The 15,857-nt window shown below is 36.9% G+C and overlaps 1 protein-coding gene across 3 annotated transcripts in view; it reads left to right on the forward strand.

Annotated features, from left to right (window-relative positions):
* The window catches only part of CRTC3 (CREB regulated transcription coactivator 3), an 80,059-nt gene that overhangs the window by 8,552 nt on the left and 55,650 nt on the right, over positions 1-15,857 (forward strand). The window lies entirely within an intron of this gene.

Genomic DNA, 15,857 nt, shown 5'->3' on the forward strand with positions numbered 1-15,857 from the left:
TGTTATTTCACAAATTTTCTGAGGCAGCGCTGTCCATTATAAATATGTGAGCCACATATGTAATTTACGCCTTTTTAGTAGCCACATTAAAGAAAAAAGAAACAGGTGAGATTAATTTTAATGTTATTTAAATAAATATTTACTCAGTATATCCAAAATATATCATTTCAACATATAATCAGTATCAAAAAACATTAATGAAACATTTCACATTCTTTATTTTTGTACTAAGTCTTTGAAGTCTGTTTTTTTTTTTTTTTTTTTTTTAACACTTAAAACACATCTCAATTTGAACTAGCCACATTTTACTACCTGCCTGTGACTAGTTTCTACCACATTGGACAACACAGATCTAAGACCTTGGTAAGTGGTCTATATTGCATTTAGTTTAGTGCAGTGTCATAGATGCTTTAATCATTCATATCAGTGATGGGCCTTGTTCAAAACAATGTGATATTGGTGTTTCAGATGATGGTATATGATACTTTTTTTACGATCCGAGTTAGACTTACTTAGATGTCCTATTCTCTGAAAAATTAGCCTGTCATTCTATTACGCAATTTAAGATTTGGTGTTAAAGTTGAGATATCACCTTTAAGATGAAGCAAAACTTGATTCATTTGGATATCACTGTCTTCTTTCTTTCTTGTGAAAACTGGGTTCACTTGTTTGAAGATGTTCCTTAAGCAAAAGTAGTATTTAAATCGGAGACTTCATTTGAGAGTACTAATAGGAACTCTTCAATATAATAGTAATTGTAAAAAGTACAATTTAAACATATTTGTACCTATTACACTGGAATATCGTCTTTAATATACATTGGAATCTCATTTTAATACACTCAATGTTAGAGGTCTACTTGTGTAGATCAAACTTCCTATATATTGGCCTTTTGGATCATTCATTATACAAATAAAGTAAATCTCTTGTGCTGGATTTCATGCTTCAGAAAATAGAGCGCTGTCAAGGTTTACTGTGTTTGAGAGCCCAGTAGTGTGGCATTTTATTGTCAGCTTTGGAGGAATACAGAATTTACTGTGACTTCCCTCTCCTGTTGCATTGGGCAGCTCCTGGCTTTGCCAAGATTCTTTGAATATTTTTTTGTACTTTGAAACAATTGCAAACTTACAGAAAAGTTGGAAGTACCATACAAATAACATTTTTTCCCTTCGGAATAAGTTGCTGACCTTATGCCATTATCACCCCAAATATTTTGCTGTGTATTTCTAACAAGCAAGGACCTCATGCTACATAACCAAAATAGAGCCATCAAAATGAGAAAGTTAGCAGTGATACATTATTGCCATCTGATCTTCAGACCCCATTTAAGTTTCATCAAATGTCCCACTACTGTCCTCTGTAGCAAAAGGATCCAGTTCAAAATCACATGTATTTAGTTATTGTCTTTAGTCTCCTTCAGTCTAGTAGAGTTTTCAAACTTTTATTTTTGACATGAAAAAAATTATTTTGACTTTTTTGACCTTGCCACTTTTGAAGATTACAGGCTAGTTATTTTGTAGAGTATCCCTCAACTGGGGTTTGTCTGATGTTTCTTCATGATTAGATTCAGATTATGCATCTTTGGCAGGAATAGCACAGAATTGATGCTGTTACTGTATCCCAATAAATGGGTAATTTTCATTTGTCCTGGGACAACTGATGCTCACTTTTATCACTTAATTAAGGTGGTGTCTGTCAGACTTCTCCAATTTAAAGTTATGTTTCTCCTTTGTAATTAGTAAATATTTTGTGAGGAGATACTTTATCCTGATCCTTATCAAACTTTCAATTTATATATTGATTTCTATATGATATTGTGGTTTTTTATTTTATTCCATGGGTCGTAATCTATAACTATTATTATTATTATTTCATTCTTCACATTATCCCTGATTAGGGCAGTAGGAGTCCTCTTCCCAGGATTCTTGACAAGCTGAGGAGAAAAGGGAATCCCAGAAGCACATATTTTTTTTAAGTAAACATTTTTGAGGTGTCATTTACATACAGTACAATTAAAGTGATTCTGCGTTGAATAATCAGCACCATAACCAAGATAACAGAAGAGTTTCATCATTCCCCAAAGTTCCCTTACATCCCTCTGTAATCTGTTTCCATCCCCCACCTCCAGCCTCTGGAACCACTGACCTGTCCTTTTGCCTTTTCCAGTGTGTCTTGTAAATGGAATAAAAAATATGTAGTCTTTTGAATTCTTCTTTGACTCAACGTACTTCATTTGAGACTCATCCATGTTATTGCATGTATTAGTTTCCTAAGGCAGCCGTAAGAAAATAACATAAGCTAGGTGGCTTAAAACAGTTCTGAGGCTAGAAGTCTAAAATCAAAGTGTCAGCAGGCTGTGCTCTCTGAAGGCTTAAGGAGAGAATCCTTTCTTGCTTCTTGCTTCTTCTAGCTTCTTTTGGTTGGCGCCAGTCCTTGGTGTCCCTTGACTTTTAGCTCCATCAGTCCACTTTCTGTCTCCATTGCATATGACCTTGTTTTCTGTTTGTCTGTGTCTCTGTGTCCAAACCTTTCTCTCCCTTCTCTTATGAAGACATCAGTCATTGGATTTAGGGACCACCCTAATCTCTTATGACCTCGTCTTAACTTGGTTGCATCTGCAAAGATTCTTTTCCCAAATAAGGCCACATTCTCAGGTATGCGGGGGTAGGGATTGAACATATCTTTTTTAGGGAACATAATTCAATCCACTATGTTGCATCTGTCAGTAGTTAATTCCTTTTTTTATTGCTGACTAGTGCTCCATTGCATGGAGGTACCACAATTTCATCAATTGATGGGCATTTGGATTATTTCCACCTTTTGGCAATTGTAATTAAGGATATTATGGACATAGTATGAAGATATTATGGACATATAGTTTTTGTATAAACCTAGTAGTAGAACTTCTGGATCATATGGCAGATGTGTATTTTACTTTATAAGAAATTGCTAAATTGTTTCATAAAGTGGCTATACTATTTCACGTTTCCACCAGCAACGTATGAGAGCTCCAGCAACTGCCTTCTCTCTCCAGTCCTTGGTATTTCAGTATTTCTTTTTAATTGTGGTAAAGAACACAACAGAGAATTAACCATCTTAACCATTTTTAAGTGTTGCACAACCAGTCTCCTGAACTTTTTCAAAACCATATAAAGCTTAAAATGTGTACCCATTAAACAGTAACACCCCATTCCCATTCACTAGCCCCTGACGGTTACCGTTCTGCTTTCTGCCTCTGTGAATTTGACTACTCTAGGTACCTCATATACATGGGATCATACAGTATTTGTCTTTTTGTGACTGGCTTATTTCACTTGGCATAATGTCCTCAAGGCTCATCCATGTTGTAGCATGTGACAGGATTTCCTTCCTTTTTCAGGCTGAATAATACTCTATTGTATGTATAAACCACATTTTGTTTATCCATTCATCCTTTGATGGACATTTGGGTCTCTTCCACCTCTTAGCTATTGTGAATAATGCTGCTGTGTACACGGGTGTGTAAATATCTCTTTGAGATCCTGCTTTCCATTCATTTGGCTATATACCCAGAAGTTGAATTGCTGGATCATATGGTAATTCTATTTTTAATTTTTTGAGCAACTCTCAAACTGTTTCCCACAATGACTGTACCATTTTACATTCCCATCAAGTGTGCAAGAGTTCTGATTTCTCCACACTGTTGCCAACACCTGTTATTTTTTGGGTTTTTAAAAAGTTTTTATTTTATTTTATTTATTTATTTTTTTGACAGTAGTCATCCTGATGGGTGTGAAGTGGTAGTATTTCAGGTTTAAAAATTTCGGTCATTCCTAACGCATGTGTGGTGGCTTCTCATTGTAATTTTAATTTGCATTTTCCTAATGATTAATAATGTTGAACATCTTTTTGTGTGCTTATTTTCCATTCTTGTATCTTCTTTGGTGAAGTGTCTATTCAGATCTTTTGCCCAATTTTTAAATTGAGTTGTTCATTTTCTAATTATTGGGTTATGAGAGTTTTTAAAATATATTTTGGATACTTTTTCTTTATTCAATATGTATTTTGCAAATATTTTCTACCAGTCTGTGGCTTGTCTTTTCATTTTCTTAACAAAATCTTAAAGAGCAGATGTTTTTAATTTTGATGAAGTCTAGTTTATCATTTTGTTATTTTATAATTTTGTGCCTTTTGTGTCTTTTCTAAGAATTCTTTGCTTAACTTAGGGTCACAAACATTTTTCCCTATGTCTTTTTCTAGAAATTTTACATTTTTAGGTTTCATACTTAGGTAATTTCAAGTTAATTTATTTTTGTGTGGTAAAAAGTATGGGTTGAGGACCACTTTTTTTTGTATATGGATACTGAATTGTTCCAGCACCATTCATTGAGAAGAGTTTCCTTTCGCTGTTGAATTGCCTTGGCACCTTTGTAGAAAAGCATTTGAGCATATAGGTATGAATCTGTTTCTGGACTCTGTCTTCTTATCTGCTAGTCTCTGTGTCTATTATTTTGCTAAACCCACAATACTTTGGTTGCTATACCTTTATAGGAAGGCAGGGAATCAGGTAGTGGGAGTCCTCCCAACTTTGTCCTTTTTTGAAGTTGTCTTGCTTATTTTAGTTTCTGTGCTTATCCATGAAATTTTAGAATCAACTTCTTGATTTCTATGAAAAAGCCAGCTGAGATTTTAAATGAGATTGCATTGAATCTGTAGATCAAGTTGGGGAGGACTGATATATTAATAGTACTGAGTCTTCCAATCCATGAACATGGTACAGAAGTACAGGTTTTGATTCTAGTTAAATTGCTTATAATTATTTAAATACAATCCTCTTTTATGTTTAAAGATCACTTTGGAGTTTACGAAATGCTTTCATGTCTGTTATTTTACTTCATCTTTACTATAACGTTAGTTGGTAAGCATAGTACTATTTTGATATTGGTTAAAGACCAATTTCCTATCCTCATGGAGGATCTAAAAACACATTCTTTTTTCTGACCCACTGGGCCCTTATCAGAGAACACAGACTTATCAGACTGAGTAAACCAAAGCAAGCTTTTCAGGCTGCCTTCTGATAATCCTTGGCAAGGGGTGGGTCATCAGTCAGGGGTGGCTAGGGTCATAGCCCTCATATCTCTAGGCAGGACCTGACCTATAGACATTGAAGGCAGAGAGGAGGAAGTGGGCATTATCTTCTCCTCTGAGGGCTAACTAAGGCTGTCTCTTCTGGTTAGAGGAGGGATAATCGTTCTCTAGCATGTTCCAGCCTGCAGAACAGCTAGGGCATATATTGGCTGTGTAGTCTGATGGTCATGCAGTTGTAGAGGGAAGGACAGAGGACTTCACTCTGTATAGGGTTACCTGTTGTGTATAGTAGTAGCCTATTGTAGGCTTCATGTAACCTACCTCGTCCTTTCAAATTGTATCTCTAAAATGAATCATACTTGTACATTTCTGACTGCTACATTTTAACAAAATTATGTCAGTTGTTTATATCCGGGGGTTTATAAGTTCTAACTAATTTAGGAAACAATCTGGTGGCCAAAGGGAGAAAGCCCTGTGTCAGGCTTCGAGGGTCAGATTCAGAACAGTGTGTTTTCTTGAGGCCCACCATCGGTATCAACATGAGGCCTAGAGTCTGCAGAGCAAGTATGTAAGAGAACCAGAACTTAAAAGTTAAGTCTTTGACTTCTAATTCAGTTTCTGTGGCTTTTCATTGCTGCATTTCCTTTTAAGTTTTTAAGGTCTTTTTTTAAATGATTGGCAAAAGATATATCAATTAAATTTAAACCAATGGAAAACCTAAGTAGCAACATTAATCTTAAAATATTACCAGAACTAGTAGCCAGCATTTATTAAGTACATGTTGTATGCCAGACACTGCATTAAGCTCTCTAATAGATTATTAATCTTCACAAAAACTCTTTGAGGTTGGTATATTTATTTAGTAATTCTCATAGCATTATTGGATTCTTATGTGATGAAGTAACATAGCAACAAATTGTGAAAAGCAAAACTAGTAAAACGAGCATGTGACAATATATCACATCTCTAGATTTTTAATTCACTACGATGATTGCGCCGATATTCATAACAAAGATAAAGGAGAATGATATCATTAATAAATCAGAATTACTATACACAAAAATTTACTGTCTATAATTTGTTCTCCAAAAAGGTAAGATACCTTTTTTAGATATTCCCAAATTTTAAAAACAACATTTTTTTCTTATTATAAAAATACATTGTCTTCTTATAGAAAACAGGTAACATCCCTGTTCGTAGTTTAGCTTCTTTCTTTCAATAGTTTTGCTGTGATTATAAACATTTTTAATAAAATCAGCATCATACTGTATGTATAGTTTTGTATCATTTTTTTGTCATGAATGTTCTCCTGTATATTTAAGTGGTCTTCAAAACATTATTTTTAGCGACTTACAATATTCTATCACATGGATGTACCACAGTTTTAACTGCTTCCTTATCGTTGAACATTTGGGTTGTTTTCACTAATTGTTCATCGAATGTGTGTATCTCTGGGTGTAAGTCTGTATGAATGTTGTATGTATAAATTGATCATGTACTAGACCAAAGAAATCCTTAGTAAATTAAAAAAGGAGAAAATGAATCTGAACATAATTGATAAAGTTGTAATTAATAATTAAATTCAAATTAAAAAACAATGACTTGAAAACATTTTTAATTAAAAAAATTAGATATATTGTCAGTGGTAAGTTAAACTAATGCATAAAGGGGAAAAAGATTACATTTATAATAGCTTAAAATATATTTATATGTATAAAATATTTGTTTTATTTAAGAAATTGTAAGAACTATGAAAAAAAAAACCTAAAGATTTGCCTTTATTTTGAAAATCTGATAAAAGCTATGGGTCCCTCCTGAGCAATACACACACACACACACACACACACACACGTACACATGCTCTCATTTCATGTCTTTTTTTTTAACATTTTTATTTTAAAATATTTTTTTAATAATTAAAAATTTTTTTCAATTGCATTTGATATACAATATTATATTAGTTTCAGGTATACAATATAGTGTTTAGACACTTATGTAAGTTATGAAATGATCACTCATCTGACAGCTGACATAGTTATTACAGTATTGTTGACAGTGTTCCTTGTGCTGTACTTTACATCTCCATGACTGCTTTGTAACTACCAGTGTGTACCTCTTAATCCCGTCCCCTCCTTCACCCATCCCCACAACCCTCCTCCTATCTGGCTGCCATCAAAATGTTCCCTGTATATGTGAATTTGTTTCAGTTTTGCTTGCTCGTTTATTTTGGTTTTTAGATTACACAGATAAGTGAAATCATATGGTATTTGTCTTTGTCTGATTTATTTCACTCAGCATAATATCCTTTAGGTTCATCCATGTTGTCACAGATAGCAAGATTTTATTTTTTTTCATGGCTGAGTAATTGTATATAGGTTCCTTTTCTTTATCCTTTCATCTCTTGATGGACACTTAGGTTTCTTTCATATCTTGGCTATTGTAAATCATGCTGCAATTAACATGGATACACATGTCCCTTCGAAGTGGTGTCTTGAGTTTCTTCAGATAAATACCCAGAAGTGGCATTACCGGCTCCTTCTTTGTCTTGTTATAACCTTTCTTTTAAAGTCTGTTTTGTCTGGTATGAGTATAGCTACCATAGCTTTTTCTTTCATTTCCAGTTTCATGAAATATATTTTTGCATCTCTTTATTTTCAGTCTGTGTTTGTCTTTTGATCTGAAGTGAGTCTCTTATAGGCGGCATATGTAAGGGTTTTCATGTTTGTTCAGCCACCCTGTGTCTTTTGATTAGAGCACTTAATCCATTTACATTTAAAGTAATTGTTGATTGATGTGTAGTTATTGGGGTTTTATTATCTATATTTTCGATTTATTTTTTTCTTCTTAAAGGAGTCTCCTTATTCTTGTAATACCCGTTTGGTGGGAATGAACTTCTTTAGCTTTTTCTTGTCTAAGAAGCTCTTTATCTGTCCTTCTATTCTAAATGATAGCTTTGCTGGGTAGAGACATCTTGGTTGTAGGTTCTTGCTTTTTATCACTTTGAATACTCATGCCAATCCCTTCTGGCCTGCAAAGTTTGTTGAAAAATCAGCTGACAGTTTTATGAGCGCTCCCTTTAGGTAATTAACTGCTTTCTTCTTGCTGCTTTTATGATTCTCTTTGTCTGAACCTTTGGCATTTTAACTATGATGTGTCTAGGTGTGGGATCCTTTAGGTTCATCTTCTGTGGGGCTCTCTCAGATTCCTGGGGTTGTATGTCTGTTTCCTTCGGCAGGTTAGGGAAATTTTCCATCATTAATTCTTCAAATAGGTTTTTAATTCCTTGCTCTTTCTCATCACCTTCTAGTATCCCAAAGATGGGACCGATGATGGTACACTGGATGTTGTCCCAGAGGCCCCTTAAACTACCATAACTTTTGGATTCTTTTTTCTTTTTGCTGTTCTGATTGGATCTTTTCTGCTACTTTATCTTCCAAATTGCTGATTTGAGCCTCTGGTTCATCTAATCTACTGTTGGTTCTCTCTAATGTTTTCTCCTTTGCAGTTACTGCATTTTCATTTCTGACTGGTTCTTTTATATGTGTTCTATCTCCATTTTTGTTTCCTATCTCTTTGTTGAATCATTCACTTATTTAGAAATAAAAAACTTTATGAGGGAAAATTTCAAACATATCACACTCATTTTTTCATGTATTTTGATCCCATGTCAAGACCTCTTGGCCTAGAGCGATTTTACATTTATTTATGTTTACATTAAATATTAAAAATTAAATATTATAAATTAAATATTATAAACATAATTTCCTTATCTTCTTATGCTTGGTTTTCTGAATGTCTAGAATGTAGCCACAGGAAATTGTGGAAAATGTTTCAGTAACTTGGTACAAAGTGAGGCAGGCAGAAAAAGTTATTTGACATATCTATGCCTTGCCATTGGTCCTTAACCCTCAAATAGCCTCTTAGTAGCCTTTGAAATCTCTTCTCTCCTCTCACAGAAAATCCACTTGTGGACACATATTTGCATGCCAGATGTTGAGAAAGCTGCTTCTTTGAATTTCTAAGTCACATCATAGGTAGAATATAGGTTCCACCATGAGTAATCGAAAACACGTCTTCACTTGCTACAGTCAGAGCTCATCTCTCTGAGCTCCTCCAAGCTCTTGTCCTCCTAGAAGGGCCTGGGGAGGGGAAAGGACAGCAAAAACTGGTTTGGACCAAGGGTCGAGATCTGTGCCCCCACTGCACTGCACAGGAAACCTTGCTAGCTTCAAAGAGCTAAATTCCAAGTAGGTGAGAAGCTCATATAGAGAGGCAAGAGACGGATTCTCATTGAATATCTGCACATCGTGTAGGGCAGGATGGTGAGATGAATGAGGCACCTGTCTGTCTTGCACTTCATTTTTCGAAAAGGAATAGTTGAGGTTCCTTGATGCCATCTGGACATCCGTGGAGTTAACCCACCTGAGGGGCTGCAGACACCCTCCCACAGAATCTCCTTTGGCAAATCACAGAATTCTCTGGATCTCATATGTAAATGATGATGACAATTAATTGGCCAGATGGTTGTAATGATCTACAATTGTAGAATAAATGCAGAAGAGCTTTGGAAACTTAAGTAGCAAGCGGTCGTCAGTTATTAACACAAATAGTGCTGAGGAATTATTTTGAAGTTTGTATTTATCACTTTCTACCTCTTTTTTTTTTTTTGTGTGTGTGCTTTTTACTTCCCCTGCCCCCCAGGGTCTGTGCTGTCCAACATGATAGTGAGTAGCTATATGTGACCATTTAAACTTATGTTAAGATTAAATAAAAGTAAAAATTCAATTTCTCAGTCATACAAGCCACATTTAAAATGCTTAATAGCCAGCCACATGTGGCTATTGGCTATACCGTACTATACCGTGCAGTCCTAGCTGGTTCGTCTACTCGTGCTATACTCAGTACCCAATTTTAACACTGAATTAAGTTCTCACCATCCCTTAAAAGCCCAAAGCTTTAAGATGATGTTTCCCTCCCTCATCCCTTTTCTTCAACCAATCCAATTTTTATGTCTGGCTAGTGTGCTTGTTTGGATTATAAGAAAAGTATTCTGATCAGATTTAATATCAAAAATTTTATTCTCTACTTAACTACTCTGAGGCATATGCATTTCAAAAGAGGGTGCCTGAAAAATCAAATCTCTAGTTATTTGGCATAATTTTACACAAAGGTGGCAGTTAATCTGAAAGACTGTGCAGAAGGGCTCGTCCTTTAATTAAAGCACAAACTCTCTCTCTCTCTCTCTTTCCCCCTCTCTCTTCTCTTTCTCCTCTCTCCCTTCCTCCCTCCCTCCCGAATTAGTTGGGCATCTCAGTGAACAAACTGACCCTGGGGGGTTTTATGTCCTCCCGTTCCTTCCTTCCTCTGAGAGGAGTCGACTACTCTTCTTTTTTCAATTGATAGATAAATATTAAACACATAAATTCAGTAAATATTTCTTGAGCACCTACTGTGGTGGTAGAAATGTATTTCTATATGAGACATGGAAAATATAGAAATGAATAAATCAGCTCCTCCACAGAAGATGGTGGCCCACTTAGTCCTTGTTTAACACCATCAGCTTCATGCCCCGAGGTCTGGGCAGCCTGCGTCCGGCCACTGCCCCTCACTGAAGAAGCGCTGCTCCTCCCTTAAACCATGAATGATTGTGGAATCTTAGAGACTATCCCACAGTGGTTGTGTCTCGAGTCACAGATGGAAGAGTCTCCACAGTCCACAGAGACCTCAAAATAGCCTCTTGTGCCATCTATCGGTCTTCAGAAATTCTCTCCCTACCTTCAGCTCCCAGATCCTCATATTTCATAATTACCCCACATCTAGCTCTTTTGTCTCCCGGAGCTTTGGCAGCAACTCGCAAGGTGAACTTGTCCTAAACCTCTGCTTCCTCTGGATGCTACCCGGGATGAGGCCGTGGTATGAGAAATGTCGCCTGGACTTGAGTACTCGCTCCACCACTCTTTCAATCTGTGGTTCTGGATATTTCTTCAAGCTCTCCAAGCCTATTTTTTCACATATAAAGTAGGGATAATAATAATTATCCATAGGATAAACTGAATAATATGAGGCCTGGAGGCATTGACCAAGGCATTTGGGAACTGGAGTAAGCTAAGAGAACTAGGGTGGAAAGATAACCGATTCCTTCCCAGGCCACTAAATTCTGTTTGTGCATGCCCATTCATTATAGTTTGTGGCTTTTGTGGCATAGTCATCTGCTCAAAACTTAAAAGTGAGAGGGAATTTTGTTCTCAAGGTCATAAACCTTAGCCAGCCCTGCTCTTGGGTACAGTGTGCTCTCTGCCAGCCCTGAAACAATACCCTTTTATCCACATACTATTAGATATAACGAGATAAGGAAGTGACCTTGGGATTCTGCATGAGATTTAGAAGTCCATATGTACAAATTATTTTAACATACATTATTTCTAGGAAAGATTTTCACCGATTACTAATATCTATTTTATATTGTGTCTTAGTTTCTTTTTCAGAGAATGACATTTTTTCTGACCTTGTCCCTGAATTCTGTTTAAGAGCCTATTTCTCCCAAACCATGTGCACTTTGCAACTGTGGTTTTTTTTGTTTTGTTTTGTTTTTTAACCATCTCTATGTTTGATTTGCTCGTTGGCTAGCCTTTGATTTTTGACTTCTAGCAGCATGTTCTTCTCTTCTGCCTAAGGAAATAGTGAGAAGCACAGAAAGTTGGGGGCTGACTTAATAGCTTTGGAATGTGCATCTGTCCCAAAAAGAGGAGCTGTGACCAAGAATGTGGTTGTCGTATTTTTAATGCAGATTTGAGTAGTACTTTTCCCTTCCCTTGGATCCAGCCATATGTGTTAAATAGAAGCCTTAGAGAATGAAAGGGAAAGAGTAGAAAATCCATGAATTGCTGGTAGTCGGAAATGAGGCCTTTGAAATGATAGAAGAGGCGAGGAGACACGGGCCCCATGCACTGAATCAGGAACATTTGCATCCATGAGGACGTGAACAAGAGAACTGGAATATTGCCACTCTGTCCGCCTTTCATGTGCTCCCAATTAGTCACAGAGGGTACTCTTCACAGTCTTGCGTGTAGCAAACCTCTGTTCTTATGGCTTTCCAGACCAAGTGCCACAATCCCCTAAAGGCTAGACAGTCTTATCCTGTCCAAGCATGCGGAGATGCCAGGAAGATACTTGTTTTGTGTGTTAAGGTCACTTTTCTGTTACATTGAACAACTACCGTAACTTGTCCTGACTTTATTTATTAATAAATATTTATTGAGTGCCTGTTATGAGTGGGATATTATTAGGTTTATGGAGGTAATTGAGAGAATGACCATTTAAGAAACTTATTATCAAGTTTGATGGACAGGTTTTGTATGTAAGAACTATAGTAGAAAAACATTGATTCTAGTGTTCTTTTACCTTTTTAGCTTCCATTTTTAAACTTTTACTTTCAGGACAAGTAATGTATTCAATTTGTTTATAGCGTGGTCCTTAATTCTTTGTCGTTCATTATAAAAGTAATACATGTTCATTGTATAAAATTTGGAAAATATGTAAAAATTAAAAGGAACAGACAAAATTATCCATATTTCATTAACTAGAAATTACCAAGACTGTGTTTTTAAATTTATTTTCATTGCAACTTTTATACAGGTGATATCATTCTCCATATTTATATCTTGTATTCTCTTTCATTTTAGCCTTTATGTAATCATTATTTTTTTATGTTATTAAAGTATCAGTATAATTTTAATAGCTAAATAATATTTTATCCGATTTCAACCATTCCCTATATGTTGGATATTTTGGTTGATTCTAATTTTTCTTTATTAAGAACCAAATAATGTTTAACAACACCTTCATGTATGATTCATCTGTGTTTCTGATTATAGATTTCCATAGGTAGAATTATTCAAAGAGTAGAAATATTTGTAAGGTAATAATACACATGGCTTTGTTGCTTTTTGGCAAAGATATTTAACCTAATACAATTTTTGACTCTGATTGATCTGAATATCTATTATCTTAACTACAGAAGATCCTTAGCCTTTGTCGATCTAACATTCTAAGTGTTGACTATTCAAGAATGACTCCAAAGTTCATGACATAAAGTAGTTTGCATGTTTACTGAAGCACAGTTTAGTCACGTTGGCCTTGAGGGTGGTGTGCAGAGTTGAGTCCCCAGGCTGGTGAGTGACCAAGGCTGCCTAGCACATGTTTCATTGGGGCTTCATGGTTCTCTGCAATACCTCTCATATTTTGCTTTAAATTTTTAATTTTTTTAATATAGAAAACTTTCGTCACAATTGAAAAGGACATTAATTTATGGTGTACAGATATGCATAGCAAATCTATGACTGTCAGAGAAATGTGACTCAAGAAAAACCATGATGTTGTACAGATATTTTTGTATAAACAAAAGTGAAGATTTGCTACTTTCTAATTGCTTGCTAGTATGTATTTCGTTTTTAGTGCCAGCTAAAGAAGTTATCCTCTTCATAATGAATCGTGAAATGTTTATACATATCTTTATAATAAAATATGAAAATACATTAATGAAATCATTGGACCATGAGCTGCTAAAGATATTTTCCACTTACTTGCTTTAATTTTAAAAGAAGTTCTTTGTATTTTGGTGGGAATATTTTATACTCTAGCTAGGAAAGAAACTGTGGAAAACAATTTAATCAGTGTCTGGGAGCCTGAGAACAAACTTAGCAAAAGAGACGTTGCTTAAACTAATCACAAGTTAACCTCTGCTTAATGTTGTACTTCTAAATGGAACCCCCATCCCTCTAGTCCCCAACATCACAGTCTAAGAGCACCTCACCCTCCCCTCTTTGTGTGAATTATTCCCCTTTAGGTTGGTTTCTCTCCTTTTGGTGACAAAGGTGGCGGCTACAGTTACCTCCCATCTGGCCCCTGGAACATTTCTTGCTTTTATTTCACAGTCTGCTGGCAAACTAGCAACTCCAACTTTTCCCATCCCAGAACCTACCTTTACCCTCTTCCCTACAAAGATCTCAGACACATGCAAAATGGGGCCTCCCCTTGAAGGAACTCAGATTTCTGTATGCCTGGGCCTTTCCTATGGTGATCTGGCCTGTGGCCTTGCCCAGAATGTTAAAGGCCTAGAGTCAGTCTACAATATGCCAACAGCACCCCGATGATGTGGTTGTGGGTGCAGATGGAGTCAGAGCTGTCTGGTTTCTGGCTTCTCCTGTAATCTTCTTTCCCAGGCTCTGGGTCCTCTTGGCCCCTGACTTGCCAGCCTGTTGCCTGTCTCTAGGACCCAGCCCAAGCTGAGGCAGAGGAACCGAGGCCGGCTCACTCTGTAATTTGGCCTCAAATCACCATCATTGGCCTTGTGCCTCAGCTCTGATAACTGGACTCTTGTCTGGTTCCCGGGTGCCAGAATCCCATGGTAACCTGCCTCGTATCCCGGTGCCTTGTTTTTATCAGCCTGCCTCCGGGGGACTGAAGTCCTGCCCTGAAACACAGTGACCGATGCACTTTCCTGATGGCAGCCACCCATTTTGCCTTTCTTTTGGATTCCAGAGTGCCCCAGATTCCTCATTGTTCTTAAGTGCCTGCAGTCAGGAAGCCTCTGTTCTGGACACTTATCTCAACAAATGGCAACTCCATTCTTCCAGTTACTCGGGCCAAAATCATGGAGTCATCCTTAACTCCTCCTGTTCTCTCATGTCCCGCAGCTGAGCCTTCAGCAAGTTCTTGGTTCTACATTAAAATATATCTACAGTCTAAGAACTCTGGGCCGAGCTTCTGTCATCTCTCCCTGGATTCTTGCACTAGCCTCCTGACTGGTCTCCTGGCTTTTGTTCTTTTCCCCTTTTAGCTATTCTCAACACTGCCATCAGAGCGAACCTTTTAAAATAAGAGCTGGACGATATCACTTCTCTTTTCAGAATTCTCCAATGGCTTCCTATGTCACTCAGTGTAAAGCCAGAGCACAGAGTACATGCACTGCCCTGTAAGGCCCCGCCGACCTCTCCGCTCTTACCTGCGGCATCTGTCCCTCACCCTTCCTCGCTTACTCTACTTCAGTGACACTTGCCTTTTTTCCTGCCCCTTGGACCCTCCCTAGGATCTCTTTGCCAGGAGTGCTCTTCCCCCAGGTAGCCGAATGGTTCCTCACTTCTCTTAGCTCTTTATTCAAATATCTCCCATCAGTGAGGCTTGCCCTCTCTAAAATCGCAACCCTCTCTACCGTCTTCCCTGCTTAATTTTTCTCCTCACTACCCCACATACCATATATTCCTGTTTATATGATTTCTATTCCGCCTCTTCTATTAAAATGTAAGCTCCAGGAGGGCAAGGGCACTTTGGTTTATTGCTATATTTCCAAAGTCTGGAACAGCGCCTGGCCAGCATATGAATTAATTGCATACTTGTTAATTGAATGAATTAGACCATTGAATAACTGCCATGTGTCAGCACTGTTCCAAACATTCTGTATATGCGTTATCTCATCCAGTTCTCACAGTAACGGTATGTGATAGGACTCTGTGATTCCTACTGTGTCAATGTGAGGTTAAGCGACTTGACCAAGAGGATCTGAGCTACTGATACCTGTGCCTGATACCTTAGAACGAACATCGATTTTGTTATTAAACAATCAGTGCTGTCAATTATTGGTTGAGTTAAAATCTCCTCAAGCATCAGTTTCCTCAGTTATAAAATGTGGACAATGATTCTCTCAGGTAGAAGCATTGTGGGATATCACAGTTAGGTTATTTTAATATGTATTTTCCTGATTGTTGATGAGGTTGACTATTTTTTTTATATAT

The sequence above is a fragment of the Rousettus aegyptiacus genome, unplaced genomic scaffold (assembly GCF_014176215.1).
Source record: "Rousettus aegyptiacus isolate mRouAeg1 unplaced genomic scaffold, mRouAeg1.p scaffold_m13_p_14, whole genome shotgun sequence".
NCBI lineage: Eukaryota > Metazoa > Chordata > Mammalia > Chiroptera > Pteropodidae > Rousettus > Rousettus aegyptiacus.